At 47.8% G+C, this 13,212-nt stretch overlaps 1 pseudogene across 1 annotated transcript; it reads right to left on the bottom strand.

Annotated features, from left to right (window-relative positions):
* Positions 1-7,297: 7,297 nt before the first annotated feature.
* Positions 7,298-12,994, bottom strand: LOC309805943 (mitochondrial assembly of ribosomal large subunit protein 1-like; annotated as a pseudogene). The gene is made up of 4 exons: positions 12,821-12,994; positions 12,551-12,695; positions 12,180-12,239; positions 7,298-7,972 (listed from the first exon to the last, which is right to left on the bottom strand). The product of its transcript is annotated as a mitochondrial assembly of ribosomal large subunit protein 1-like (transcript).
* Positions 12,995-13,212: the final 218 nt, after the last annotated feature.

Below are 13,212 nucleotides of genomic sequence, written 5' to 3'. Positions count from 1 at the left end.
TTGATCCCTGGTCAGGGAACTAAGATCCCACAAGACGGGCGGCGTGGGAAGGAAGGGAGGAAGGAAGGGAGGGAGGCAGGGAGGAAGAAATCCTCTGTGGCAGCTGGACTCCAAAGAGCCTCCCCCATGAACCATGTTTCCTGGTCATCATGCCCTTGTGTAATCCCTGCCCACTCAGATCTGGCCTGCTCAATAGAATACAGTAGAAGTGACATTGCCTAACTCCCAAGGTTAGATCATAAAAAGCCTTGCAAGTTCCCTCTTGGTCTCGTGGAATTATGCTCTGAGGGAAGTCAGCTGCCATGTAAGAAGTTCGACTACCCTGAGTTTTCCATGCTGTGAGGAAGCCCAGCTAGCCAAGTTGGAGAAACTATGTACAGCCCAGGCTGCTCCAGCCACCCCAGGTGAGGTGCCAGACATGTCAGTGATGATGCCATTTTGGATACTGAGCCCAATAAAGCCTTTGGATGACTCCAGCCCCAGCTGCAACCTGACTGCAACCCCATGGGAGAACCCAAGTGAACACCTCCCAGGGAGCCCAGCCAACCCACAGAACAAGGAGAGAGTGTAGTCAATTATTGTTTGAAGCCACTACGTTTTGAGTGGTTTGTTACACAGTGATAGATTCTGGAACACCTTCTTTCTAAGTACAGCTCAAATACCCCTCCTCAGTGCAGAGAGTCCTGAGTCCTTGGACAGAATGAATTGTCTTCTCCTATGTGCTCCCAAAGCTCTGTGCCTAGCAGAGGCTTATCGCAGCCTGACACACAGTTTAGGTGGGAAGGGCGAGGATGTTGCCTCATCATCTGCATCAGCGGTCCCCAAACTTTTTGGCACCAGGGACTGGTTTCATGGAAGATAATTTTTCCATGGATGGGGCGGAGGGTGGGTGTTTGGTGGGGGGTGGTTCAGGCAGTAATGCCAACGATGAGGAGCTATGGCAAAAGGCAGATGAAGCTTGGCTTACTAGCCGCCGCTCACCTCCTGCTGTGCGGCCAGTTCCTAACAGGCTGCGGACCGGTAGCAGTCCACGGCCCTCGGGTTGGGGACCTCTGATCTACGTGACTCTGCCAATCACTGTTCGTGGCAGAGCAGATGGTCAGACAGTGTTTGCTGAATTGAATTGATTTCCTCTCCCTTCTCCAGTCCCTGGATGGAGACAGGCAGCCTCAAGAAGACACTGACACAGAGCATCAGGGAAACCCCAGAGCACACAGTGTCAACTAGTAACCTTGAATGTGCCAGATCAGTCTTGGCAAAGCTTCCAAACCAGAGGGAAGAAAAACTTTTTTTTTTTTTTTTTTTGTGGTACGCAGGCCTCTCACTGTTGTGGCCTCTCCCGTTGCGGAGCACAGGCTCCGAACGTGCAGGCTCAGCTGCCATGGCTCACGGGCCCAGCCGCTCCGCGGCATGTGGGATCTTCCCGGACCGGGGCACGAACCTGTGTCCCCTGCATCGGCAGGCGGACTCTCAACCACTGCGCCACCGGGGAAGCCCAAGAAAAACTTTTGAGACAATTATTAAAAACTGAGCCAAAGAGAGATGGAAGAGGTAGAGGTGACTGCCATTCCCTGCTCACTGACAATAGACAAACATTTGCGGGCCAGAGATTCCCGTGCCAAGAGCCTGGAAATTTCCCACAGGTTCTGGTCCGGAAGCCTCTAGTTCACAAGGGATGTGAGGGACACCCAGGGGCGTCCGCCACAGGCCCAGCTGAGATGGGCACCGCACACATAGTTTCCTGGACAATTCCACCCAGGTCTCTTAACTATCGTTGAGCCTCAGAATCAGAAAGCCATCGAAGCCCTCTTATGGGCAGGAAGAAATCTTCTATGTCACACCCTCCCCGCTTTCAAAACACACTCCCAGACCTCCCTCTAATCACCTTAATTCCCTGCCCATTAAACAACCCTCCCACTATTCTCAGCCACATCCTGCCAAACAATTTTTAGCATGTTTTGCGAATTGCAGCTGTCACACTCTGCAGATGACAAAAGTCTCTATTATAGGACAGAGTTCTAATTAATCTGCCCTCGTCCTCTATGTGTACCCTTGTCCTCTAATTAATCTGATCCTTGTCCAGGATCCAGGAAAGATCCTGGATTTTTCTAAGGATTCAGCCTGTTACACAAGTGGTTCTCCATCTTGGCCACACATTAGGATCCTGGAAAGCTTTGAAAAGAGTACTTCTGCCTGGGTTCCATCCCAGGAAAATGAAATCAGAATCTCTGGGCAAAGGGTCTAGGCATTAATGTTTTTAAAAATTTCCCCAAGTGATTCTAATGGGCACCAGAGATGAGAACGATTGTTCTAACAGAACACAAACATTGATTATGTCTGGGGTTCCAGGCAAACCCAGGCAGTTTCCTTCCCATTCCTATTTCTCATTTTGGCTACAAATGATCTTTTTGTAAAATATGATCTGTCCCGATAGGACAGAAGGGATACCAGACAGACATGAAGTTGTCATTGAGAAGTCATAACTAAATTTGGACCAATAACGTTTCATGGGTTCAACTCTGTCACTGAACATTAATTTACTGTTCAACTATGGGGTATTTTGGGGGGTGACAATTCTGAAGCCTGTAGCATGAGAAAATATTATGCTATTGAATGAGAAGCTGGAATTTTCTCTCCTTTATGATTGCAATTGCATAAAAATATATGTTTTAAAGGTCTGAAAATGAATGCACAAAATGATCATAATTAGGGTATTGGATGATTTTTTTTCTTTTCTTTCAAAACTTCTTTTGCATTGATCATCACACTTTTAAAATTTAAAAAAGAAGCAAAATAAAGTCTAAATACTTGGATTTATTTATGAAGAGACTGCCTTTAGCCAACGACCAGGATGAAGACAGGTTACTGTGCATGCAAGTCAGACAAGTCTCCCCCACCTCGTTCTCCCCTCTGCAAATTGCACCAGGAGAGCTTCAAGGCCTCTTGCAGCACCACACTCTGATTCCAGACTCCCACAACGCTGTTTCTATGAGACCAGTTAAGCAAATGTTAACCAATATGCTTCTCTTGGTGAGGAGTCAGGGCCAAGCGGGCTCTGAGCCGAGCTGTTTCACCTCCTCACCTTCTGAGCATGCACGCCCACGGTTCTGCCCTTGTCTCTGCCTACACGGTGCCTTGCGCTTGCCAACTTCCCTCTGTGGTCCCTGTCGCCCACTCACAACTGCAGGCCTCCTTCCGGGCCGCCTCTACACGATGAGCAGTTTGCCAGTTAATATACATCAAGCTGCCACCTTCAAACAGCTCGGAGAGCCCCATCTGTTCTCAGGAGCATTCTAGCTAGAGGGACCACCCACCACCCACTGCCAGCAGCTCAGAGGGTCCTTTTGAGTGCTGGGCAGGGGGGTCCCCTCTGAGCCCAGTGGGACTTGGCTGGGAAGAGCCAGAGGCAGGCGCATCCCGTCACCCGGCTGAACTAGGGGCTTTACGCTGCACCCAATGAGGACCTCCTTCTCACTGTTGGAGGTTTTGTGGGTCAAGGTCCATCCCGAGCCACCCTCCCGTGGAGAGATCTGAGGGCTGAGGACAACACAGCCCTGGATGCCAGCACAGGGTTCAAGGAAACAATCCAGTGTGGATCTGGGGTGCTTGTCCCTTACAAATCATCACATGATAACTGCTGCCACTCATTGGTCCCCGTGTGCTGGCTGCTCTAAACTCCTTATCGCATGGAATGTTCTCAATAACACTGAAGGTAGGTACTGTTATTATATTTTTAGATAAGGAAATTGAAGCTTAGTCAAGTTATTTTCCCCAAACACACAGCTAAGTGGTAAGACCATGTGAAGTGTTGGTTCTGAATTCAAACTGCTTGGATTTGAATTCTGGCTTTGTCACTTACTAAGTGTGTGACTTTGGGTGAATCGTAAATTTCTCTGAGCATCAGCTTGCTCTTCTATTACATGGGGTAATAACCCCCATTTATCAGGTTCAATGTGCAAGGATTAGGTGACATGATCAATGAAAAGTGCTTAGCTCATAGTCTGGGCTCAGGAGATACAAACTATCATTTTTAGCTGGATCTGAACCCAGATCCCTCTTCCAGGTGCTCAGAAATGACCTTCCGTAAGTGTTCAGTTTGTCTGATTTGTCCGATTTGTCCCTGCACACAGAGTCTGGAGAGCTGGACTCCAGGTGTCACGTTGCCCTTCAAAGCCCAGCCTTGGAGAAAGGAATAACCGAACATGTGTACTGAACGCATCTTATTTTAAAGGACCCCGATCCCACAGCCTTCTATTTCTAGATGCACCATCTTTCTTATATTATCAGAAACTTGGTTGCCCTGGGCCAAAGGGATGAGGTAGGATGGGGGGAAGTGAGTGGAACATTTAGAAGAAATAAAATGAGACCACCCATCCGGAGACACACCACAAGGGAGAGTGGGATAGTTTCAGAGCCTGTTGAAATGGGCGGTCTTACATCCCACCCCCTCTGCCCCATGCTACCCAATCCATGCTGCAGTCAAATAGAGATGGGAGGAACACTTGCAAAGCAAAAACAAAACCACTTAATATATAAATAAAATATAGTATGAACACCCAGTTGACCTTTAAGATTGGAATAATCTGGAGGGTGGAGAAGCATTTTTCCTGCCCCAACATTCAAGTATGAATGGATAGCAGCAGTGGCTGCTGGGAGTATTCTGGACTTTGTGAACTTGTGGGTTTGCTCTGCCCATACAGAAAATCATCTAGTAAGGGCTGAAGTGTGTGTGTGTGTGATGTTAGTGATTTCAGAGTCCAGGCCACAGGTAAACAAATTGAGGGATTGGTGACATCCCTGTGGAAGGGGCCTCAGAGGTGTACCCTCCCATCATGTCCTTCTGCAGGCCACTGGCTTATTGCATCCAGAGAAGAGGCAAGTTTCTTTCTTTGTCACTAAACATTGCTGTGCACACGGTTTACAGCCACCTGGGAGCTGGGACTGTGATGATGGTGAGCTCACTCCCACATGGCAGCACTGAGGGACCACTGAAGAAACTCTTCCCATTAACCTTTGACTCCAGTGCCCACGGGGCCTGGGGCTTCTGCCAGAAAAAGGCTGTGTGGGTGTAAAACTCATATTGAAAGGACTTTCTTCTTCTTTTCTGTTGCACTTCATTCTGAGCAAGACTCACTGGCTTGTGACTAGTACATGCTCTGGAGAGGAATGCAGGCCTTCTGCTCTTTTTTATCCTTCTGGTGTAAGGTCGTCCTCCTCCCTTAGCTCTCTGGGGCATTTCTTCTGCCAGGTGGCCTGTCTGGCAGGAATCCTCCCTCTTGGAAGTCAGGCATTTTCCCTTCTTGCTCCTTTGGAATAACTGGCCCTCCCTTTGCCGTGGCTGACCTCCCTCTGCTTCCTGGGAAGGCTCACGTGCCTGGCCTGGCCTCCATGAGTTTCCGGTCCCGACGTGGAACTCTAGGCTTTTCCATTAGCCTTTGTCTACCTCCCCATTCTATTCTTCCACTCAGACAGCCTTCACCCTTTCCCTCCACCTGCCACGCTCCCACATGTGGACTGAGAGGAGGGAAAGCGGGTCTGTGGGGAGGGGTGGTTGGGAGAGAGACAGACAGACAAATAAAGACAGAGAGAAGTAAAGACAAGAGACGCAGAGAGAGCGCTGCTGCCTGGGTTGCCTTTGGTTCTCCAGGTCTTGATTCCAGGATTTCCAGAATGCCGCTATAATCGTATGATGCTTTTTTTTTTTTTTAAACTGGAGTTAGCTAAATTTGCTTTCTATTTATTGTCTCCCAAAGCGTCCTAATAAATATCTTAAGCCACCCCCTCACTCCACAAAGGCTCTGCTTGTGTGTGTCCCTCTTCTCTGAAGTCTCCCCGCGGGTAGAGTAAGCTGCGCCCCCCTTCCCGAAGCATCTGTACACAACCTGCTGTACACAGCCTGTGTCGGGTAACCGTCTCAGAAGCCCTTTGCCCACTTCCTTTCCTCACGCTTTCAGGGCAGGGACTGAGTCTTTTTCCAGACCAGGGACCAGGTATCTTTCATGTATCAGGGTATCTTCAGAAGCTCAGAACAGCACCTGGTATATGGTAAGTGCTTATTAATGTTGGATGAATGAATGAATCAGTGAAAGAATGATTCGTCAGTGCAGCAAGACAAAAGTTGTATAAAGCTCTCTAAAATAGCTCTGGAAATTTCCATTCTAACTTAAGTTTTAGGCATGCCATTTGGCCCAAGAAGTATTAGACTGGCAAGGATGCTGCCCGGTAGAGTGACTGCAGAAGCCCATCAAACAGGGCTTAGGAACAGTTGCTATCTGTTTTGAGAATGTTCCCATGCCCCTTCTCCTGGTAACAGACACCATCCCCCTGGACAAAAAGGTAAGCATGTGACCCTGTCCTGGCCAATGGGTGTCCTTGCCCGACCTGTAGCACTTTTGTTCCCCCCCAAGATGCAAAGTGGCTACTTCCTGAGGACAGATGGAGACCAACATGCGCACTGAAACAGACAGGCAGCAAAAGGGAACAGACGGAAAGTTGGACATAACCTTGGACTCTTGAGCTTGTTCTTTTGTCCTCTTCCTGCTCTGGGAGCTGCCCCTGAGGCCTTACCACCTTTGAGAGCCAATAGATTCCCTTTTTTGTTTAAACCAGTTTGAGTTGGATTTTTGACACTGAGAACATAAAAAGCCCCGATTAATCCAACATTAACTCTCCTGTGGGAATCTAGACCTGGTTACCAAGGCTGTCCCCCGAAAGACTGCAATGCCAGACTTTCCTTCCTACCTGTCTGGCCAGGAGTCATTTGCGGGCTTTACCTTTCTTCTGGCCAAGGCTGATCCAAACAAAAAGGCCTCTGGGCTAGATTTAAACGTGGCCTTTATTATTAACCTCCTAGAAGCACGATTAAGTGAAAAATGCAAGGTACAGAAAAGTGTGTAAAACAGACAATGATTGATGTCCTGAAGCAGGGGTGGACATGGTATAAAAGCATAGAGTGGGGGCTTCCCTGGTGGCACAGTGGTTGAGAGTCCACCTGCTGATGCAGGGGACACGGGTTCATGCCCCGGTCCGGGAAGATCCCACACGCCATGGAGTGGCTGGGCCCGTGAGCCATGGCCGCTGAGCCTGCGCGTCCGGAGCCTGTGCTCCGCAACGGCAGAGGCCACAACAGTGAGAGGCCCGCGTACCACACACACAAAAAAAGGAATAGAGTGCAGCTACGAAGGTAATTGGAAGTACCATCTGAACGTAAGCTCTTTAAGGATAGAATTTTCGACTTCTTTTTTAGTCACTGCTCTATCCACAATACCTAGAACAGGCACTCAGTGAGGATTTCTTTTCTTTTTTTGTTTTTTTTTTTGACAAAAGCAGTTCATGTCATTTTATTCCCATTTAAACTCCACAGGAGCCAGAGACGAAGTGTCATCTTCTATTCCAAGAATGAAGTCTTCAGGTAAGGTCTCAGGTGCTATCTGAGCTAACTGGTCATCATAAGAACATAGCGTCCATAATTTCCCTAATTCATAGGTTTCTCTGGTTTCCGGAAGCATCAAATGAATCACCATGCTGCCAAAGTCCACACAGAGCCCGTCATCAGTGTCCTTCCCTTCGATGTTAACATGAGGCTCACTTTTACATTTCAGGTGTTTGTACATTTTCACAATGTAGTAGGCCATGGCACTTACGTGTCGAGTGGAAGTTCCACTACCAATTACAAAGTTATCTGTATATTTCATTTCTGGAGGAACCTCAATGACACAAATGTCTCTTGCCTCAGAAGTGAAACCAGCATATTGATGTCAAACTTGGGACCAGTATGATCTGCGGTGCCTGACTCGGGCGCCCCTCGCCGGCAGTCCCCTCTGCCCGCCCCTCCGGGCCGTAGGCCGCGTGCTCGGTCGGGGGCCAGGAAGACCCTGCCGAGCGTCCTCCCACCGGAAGCCGCCCAGCCGAAGGCGGCGCCCCGCGGCCGCCGTGGGCCACGCTCCTGGGGAAAAGGCCTCAATGAGTAGTTCTTAATTGAGTAAACAGAACAGAATGAAAAGCATATCCCTGAAGAGAGAGATGAGAATACGGCATTGGTGGTTGCCCACTGGTAGGGAGGGTGGGGAGTCAGGGTAGAGGAGGGCTGAGAGGAGACAGAACCCCATTCTGTACTGTGTGCAGCTTTTGCACACGTGCACCACCTTAAAAAGTTAAAAAAAAAAAGGGGGGGGTAAGAACAGGAAAGCAGGACACCGTGGGCCTAAAAACAAGTTGGGAAAAATGTGAAATCTGGTCGAGCATCTCTTACTGATACCATCCTCCATTACAGCGGAGGAGAAAAGCTAACTAGAGGGTTAGCAGTCCCTTCCCCTTCACACGGCAGCCCTGAGGGGCTAATCTGCTCTGGCTATAAATATGGCAGCCTTGAGGGTTTCCTTACATACGCAAATAAGGCTCCCATAAATAGCACAGCCTAGTCCTTTGAACACTGAAGCAACGGGCCTTTGTTCTGACAGCCCTTCACATCTTGTCAACCTCATGGGAAGTCATTTCTGCCTGTTCTCCACTAAGCTGGTTTCACTGACACCTTGGAAATGGTAGGCACTCTTGGATAAGGAAAGTCTCTATGTGTTTAATTCGGGCCAATTCCTGTTAAAAGCAACATTCTTCTATTTCCAGCAATATTCCCAAATGCCTGATTTCAGTGCTCCCTTCAAAAGGTGGGCAGCATACGAAACACAGAGAATTAATATTCTTTATCTTTAACAGAGAATTTAGTAGTTAATATTTTGACAGAGAAGTATAAATTTACATGAAATATCTCATTTATATCTCATAACAGCTTTATGCAGAAGATGGGATCATCCTATTTTATAGGAATTGGGGCTTAAAGAAGCAGGTGGGAAGCAAGGATTCCAACCAGGCCGGTCTCTAAAACACATGCTTTTCCTCTCCACTGCCTCCCAGCATTTGTGTTATACCTGCAATTTACAAAGCAACTCACATACACTATCCCATTTAATCCTCACAACCCTGAAATCTAAGAATTATTTTAAATTTCCATTTGCTATGGACTGAACATTTGTGTGCCCCCTGCAAATTCATATATTGATGCTTAATCCCCAGTGTGGTGGCATTCGGAGGTGGGGCCTTTAGGGCATAATTAGGTTATGAAGATTCAATATCAAAAAAACAACCCAATCAAAAAATGGGCAGAAGACCTAAACAGACATTTCTCCAAAGAAGGCATACAGATGGCCAACATGAAAAGATACTCAACATGACTAATTATTAGAGAAATGCAAATCAGAATGACAATGAGGTATCACCTCACACCGGTCAAAATGGCCATCATCAAAAAGCCTACAAATAACAGATGCTAGAGAGGGTGTGGAGAAAAGGGAACCCTCCTACACTGTTGGTGGGAATGTAAACTGGTGCAGCCACTATGGAAAATAATATGGAGGCTCCTTAAAAACTAAAAATAGAGCTACCATATGATCCAGCAATCCCACTCCTGGGTTTATATCTGGAAAAGACAGAAACTCTAATTTGAAAAGATACATGCACCCCAATGTTCACAGTAGCACTATTTACAATAGCCAAGACATGGAAGCAACTTAGATGTCCATGAACAGAATGAATAAAGAAGATGTGGTACATATATACAATGGAATATTACTCTAGCATAAAAAGGAATGAAATATTGCCATTTGCAGCAACATGGATGAACCTAGAGAATACTATACTTAGTGAAGTAAGTCGGGCAGAGAAAGACAAATATTATATGATATCACTTATATGTGGAGTCTAAAAAGTAATACAAATGAATCTATACACAAAACAGGAACAGACTGACAGACATGGAAAACAAACTTATGGTTTACCAAAGGGAAAAGAAAGGGGGAGAGATAAATTAGAAGTATGGGATTAACAGATACAAACTACTATCCATAATATAGAGAAGCAATAAGGATTTACTGTATAGCACAGGGAACTATATTCAATATCTTGTAATAACCTATAATGGAAAATAATCTGAAAATATATATATAACTGAAGAAAAGAAAAAGTTTCACATCAGTGTGTCGCCAAAGACACCAGGCTCTTTTTCCAAGAGTTATACAAAGTCTTGTTAAAACCTAGAAACATTTAATTACCTACGGCATATACAAATAACTCAGATTTCAATTGGGTCAAGGCTTAAGATATTATTAAAATTATCTGTCAGGGGACTTCCCTAGTGGTCCAGTGGGTAAGACTCTGTGCTTCCAATGCAGAGGGCCCGGGTTCAATCCCTGGTCGGGGAACTAGATCCCGCATGCCACAACTAAGAGTTTGCATGCGGGCTTCCCTGGTGGTGCAGTGGTTGAGAATCTGCCTGCCAATGCAGGGGACACAGGTTCGAGCCCTGGTCTGGGAAGATCCCACATGCCGCGGAGCAACTGGGCCCGTGAGCCACAATTACTGAGCCTGCACGTCTGGAGCCTGTGCTGCGCAACAAGAGAGGCCGCGATAGTGAGAGGCCCGCACACCGTGATGAAGAGTGGCCCCTGCTTGCCACAACTAGAGAAAGCCCTCGCACAGAAACGAAGACCCAACACAGCCATAAATAAATAAATAAATTAATTAAAAAATTCACGACATATGTCAATATTAAAAAAAAAGAGTTAGCATGCGGCAACTAAGAAGCCCACATGCCGCAACTAAAAAAAGATCCTGCATGCCGCAACGAAGATCTCGTGTGCCGCAACTAAGACCCAGTGCAGTCAAAATCAATATAAATACATAGATAAATAAATACAAAATAAAATTATCTGTAAGGATAAACCGTAAAATAAAAAATTAGGTTGTGAGGGCAGAGCCCTCAGGAACAGGAACAGAGACTTCCTTTCTGCTCTCTGCCTGTGAGGACACAAAAAGATGGCCGTCTGCATCCCAGGAAGCGGGCTCTCACCAGAAACCAAATCTGTCCATGCCTTGACCTTGGACTTCTCAGCATCCAGAACTGTGAGAAATAAATGTTTGCTGTTTAGGCTACCCAGTCTAAGGTAATTTGTTACAGTAACCCAAACTGACTAAGGCATCATTTTACAGAGGGGAAAACTGCAGCTCAGAGACGGGCACATAGGGGCAGCATGGTATAAGACAGAGAGTGCTGGTCTGGGGAGGAAGGCCTGGATACTACTCCTGGCTGTACCCTTGATGAACTTGGTGACCTTGGGCAAGGTATGCATGCTCTCTGGCCCACAGTTTCCTCTTCTGCAAGGCAGTGTAATGGACTAGATGCTCTAGCATCCCCAGCAGCTCAGATAGTCTTCGATCTTAGGAAACCTCTTGGTGTTCCTTGCAATGAGGTTAGAACTTTAGTTGTGAAGGGGGAGCCAATGAAACTGACACACACAACTGGCCCTGGTGGGATATTGGCATTTATTCCTATGCTGCAGTTCACACTTCTAAGTTTCTACAGTTGCAATGTCTTAATCATAATGACACTGTTTCTAGAATGCCATTAATATTCCCATCAGAAATGGAAATGCCAAATTGCTAATCGCATCCCGGGGGCTTTTCATCTCATGCTATCATCGCTTTAGATCATTTTAAAAATCATATTTAAGTTTATTAAAATATCAACCATTTTTCATTTAGAAACAGGAAAGTCTACACCAGTGTTTATACAACGGCAGGAAAAAAAAAAAAACTCTGTCCACTAGCAACAAGCCAGCCCACAACTCCACAGAGCTGATGAAAACATTTGAAGAACCCAGCTCTGCCTGGCTGCCTGGCTGGGGCTTCCCTTTACGAGAGGGCATTGCCAGCAACAGTGACAGGTTAGTGCTGAGTTAAAGTAGCAGCTGGAATCAGCACAGGTGGAGGCTCATGACCCCTGTCTGTGGCTCAAAACTGGAAGCTATGGTATCTTGCCTGGTAAGGAAGTGGGTGGAGCAGAAAGAGAATGGGCAGCCCGGGTTTGAATCTGCACTCTGTCGCTTGTGTCTCTGAGATACTGGGCCAGTTACTTCATCCCTCTGAGCTTTAGCTTCCTCACCTATAACTTCTCATTTAGCATTTCTGGCTGAGGACTGCTGCAGTGATGGAACAGGCTTAGTAGGTGCACAATAAACGTCCACGTAACCACAAACATCTGCCCTGGACAAGACACAGCCTTTGACCTCAAGGAGTTCACGGTCTAAAGAGGAAGAGAAACGTGGAGAGACAATGATGACTGAGGATACCGAGGACTGGGGTAGTGGCAAGGACGGAGAGTTGCAGGAGCTCGGAAGAGAGCGTGTAGCCTTATGGGAAGAGGCGATGTGGTCAGAGGAGACCCTCTCCTCCCCCCAACTTCCCCCCAGGAGACATCTGAGCTGATAGCAAAGATGAGGAGGAGACTCATGGGGAAAAAAGTAGGAGGATTACTCCTGGCAGGAAACAGCCTGCTGCCTTTGAAGAATTATCAGCGATTCACCGAGAGTGCAGGGGATTAGAGTTGGGGATTAGAGTTGGGGGTGAGGGAGTTGGGGAAGCGGAAGGAGCTGAGGCCTGTGAGCCCCTCTGTGAGCCTGGGGCCTCCCCATTCCCCCCTTCTCCACCTGCGTGTGGGCACCGCCCTCTTGGCTGCATGGCTCCGTGCACACGCTGCACAACGGCACCCCCAGGCCCGAGGCACAGGGCGCTGCCTCAGCAGGGACGTGTGTCATGGTCTGGGAAATCTGGATTTTGATCAGAACACTCCGAACCTGAGAAATGAACTAGAAGGGTTTAAATCAAGGAAGTGACACAATCACAGCTGTGGTTTAGAAAGAACACCCTGAACACAGGAAGGCTTCTGGATTGGTGAGGAGTGAGAGAAGGCTGGAGGCCTGGGGGAGGATACGCTGAGGACACGAGCACAGGCACGGGGGGCGGGGGGGCTGGCAGAAAGGGAGGCTACAAGGAATCCACAGAAGGTAAACTGGACAGGATTTTGTGACCGCGTGGAGATGGCAGGAGGTGAGGACACGACGGTGGCTGGGGCCTGTGGATCTGCAGACGTAGATGTGGGAGTCATTTATGTGGAGAGAGGGGAAGGTGAATCCGTCGGAGAGTCAAGAGGGAAGAGGGGGGCTTCCCTGGTGGCGCAGTGGTTGAGAGTCCGCCTGCCAATGCAGGGGACACGGGTTCGTGCCCCGGTCCGGGAGGATCCCACATGCCGCGGAGCGGCTGGGCCTGTGAGCCATGGCCGCTGAGCCTGCGCGTCCGGAGCCTGTGCTCCGCGATGGGAGAGCC

Source organism: Mesoplodon mirus, assembly GCF_964341445.2.
Source record: "Mesoplodon mirus genome assembly, chromosome: 6".
NCBI lineage: Eukaryota > Metazoa > Chordata > Mammalia > Artiodactyla > Ziphiidae > Mesoplodon > Mesoplodon mirus.
The sequence above is the reverse complement of the archived record's forward strand: the minus strand, read 5'-3'. Positions and strand labels throughout refer to the sequence as shown.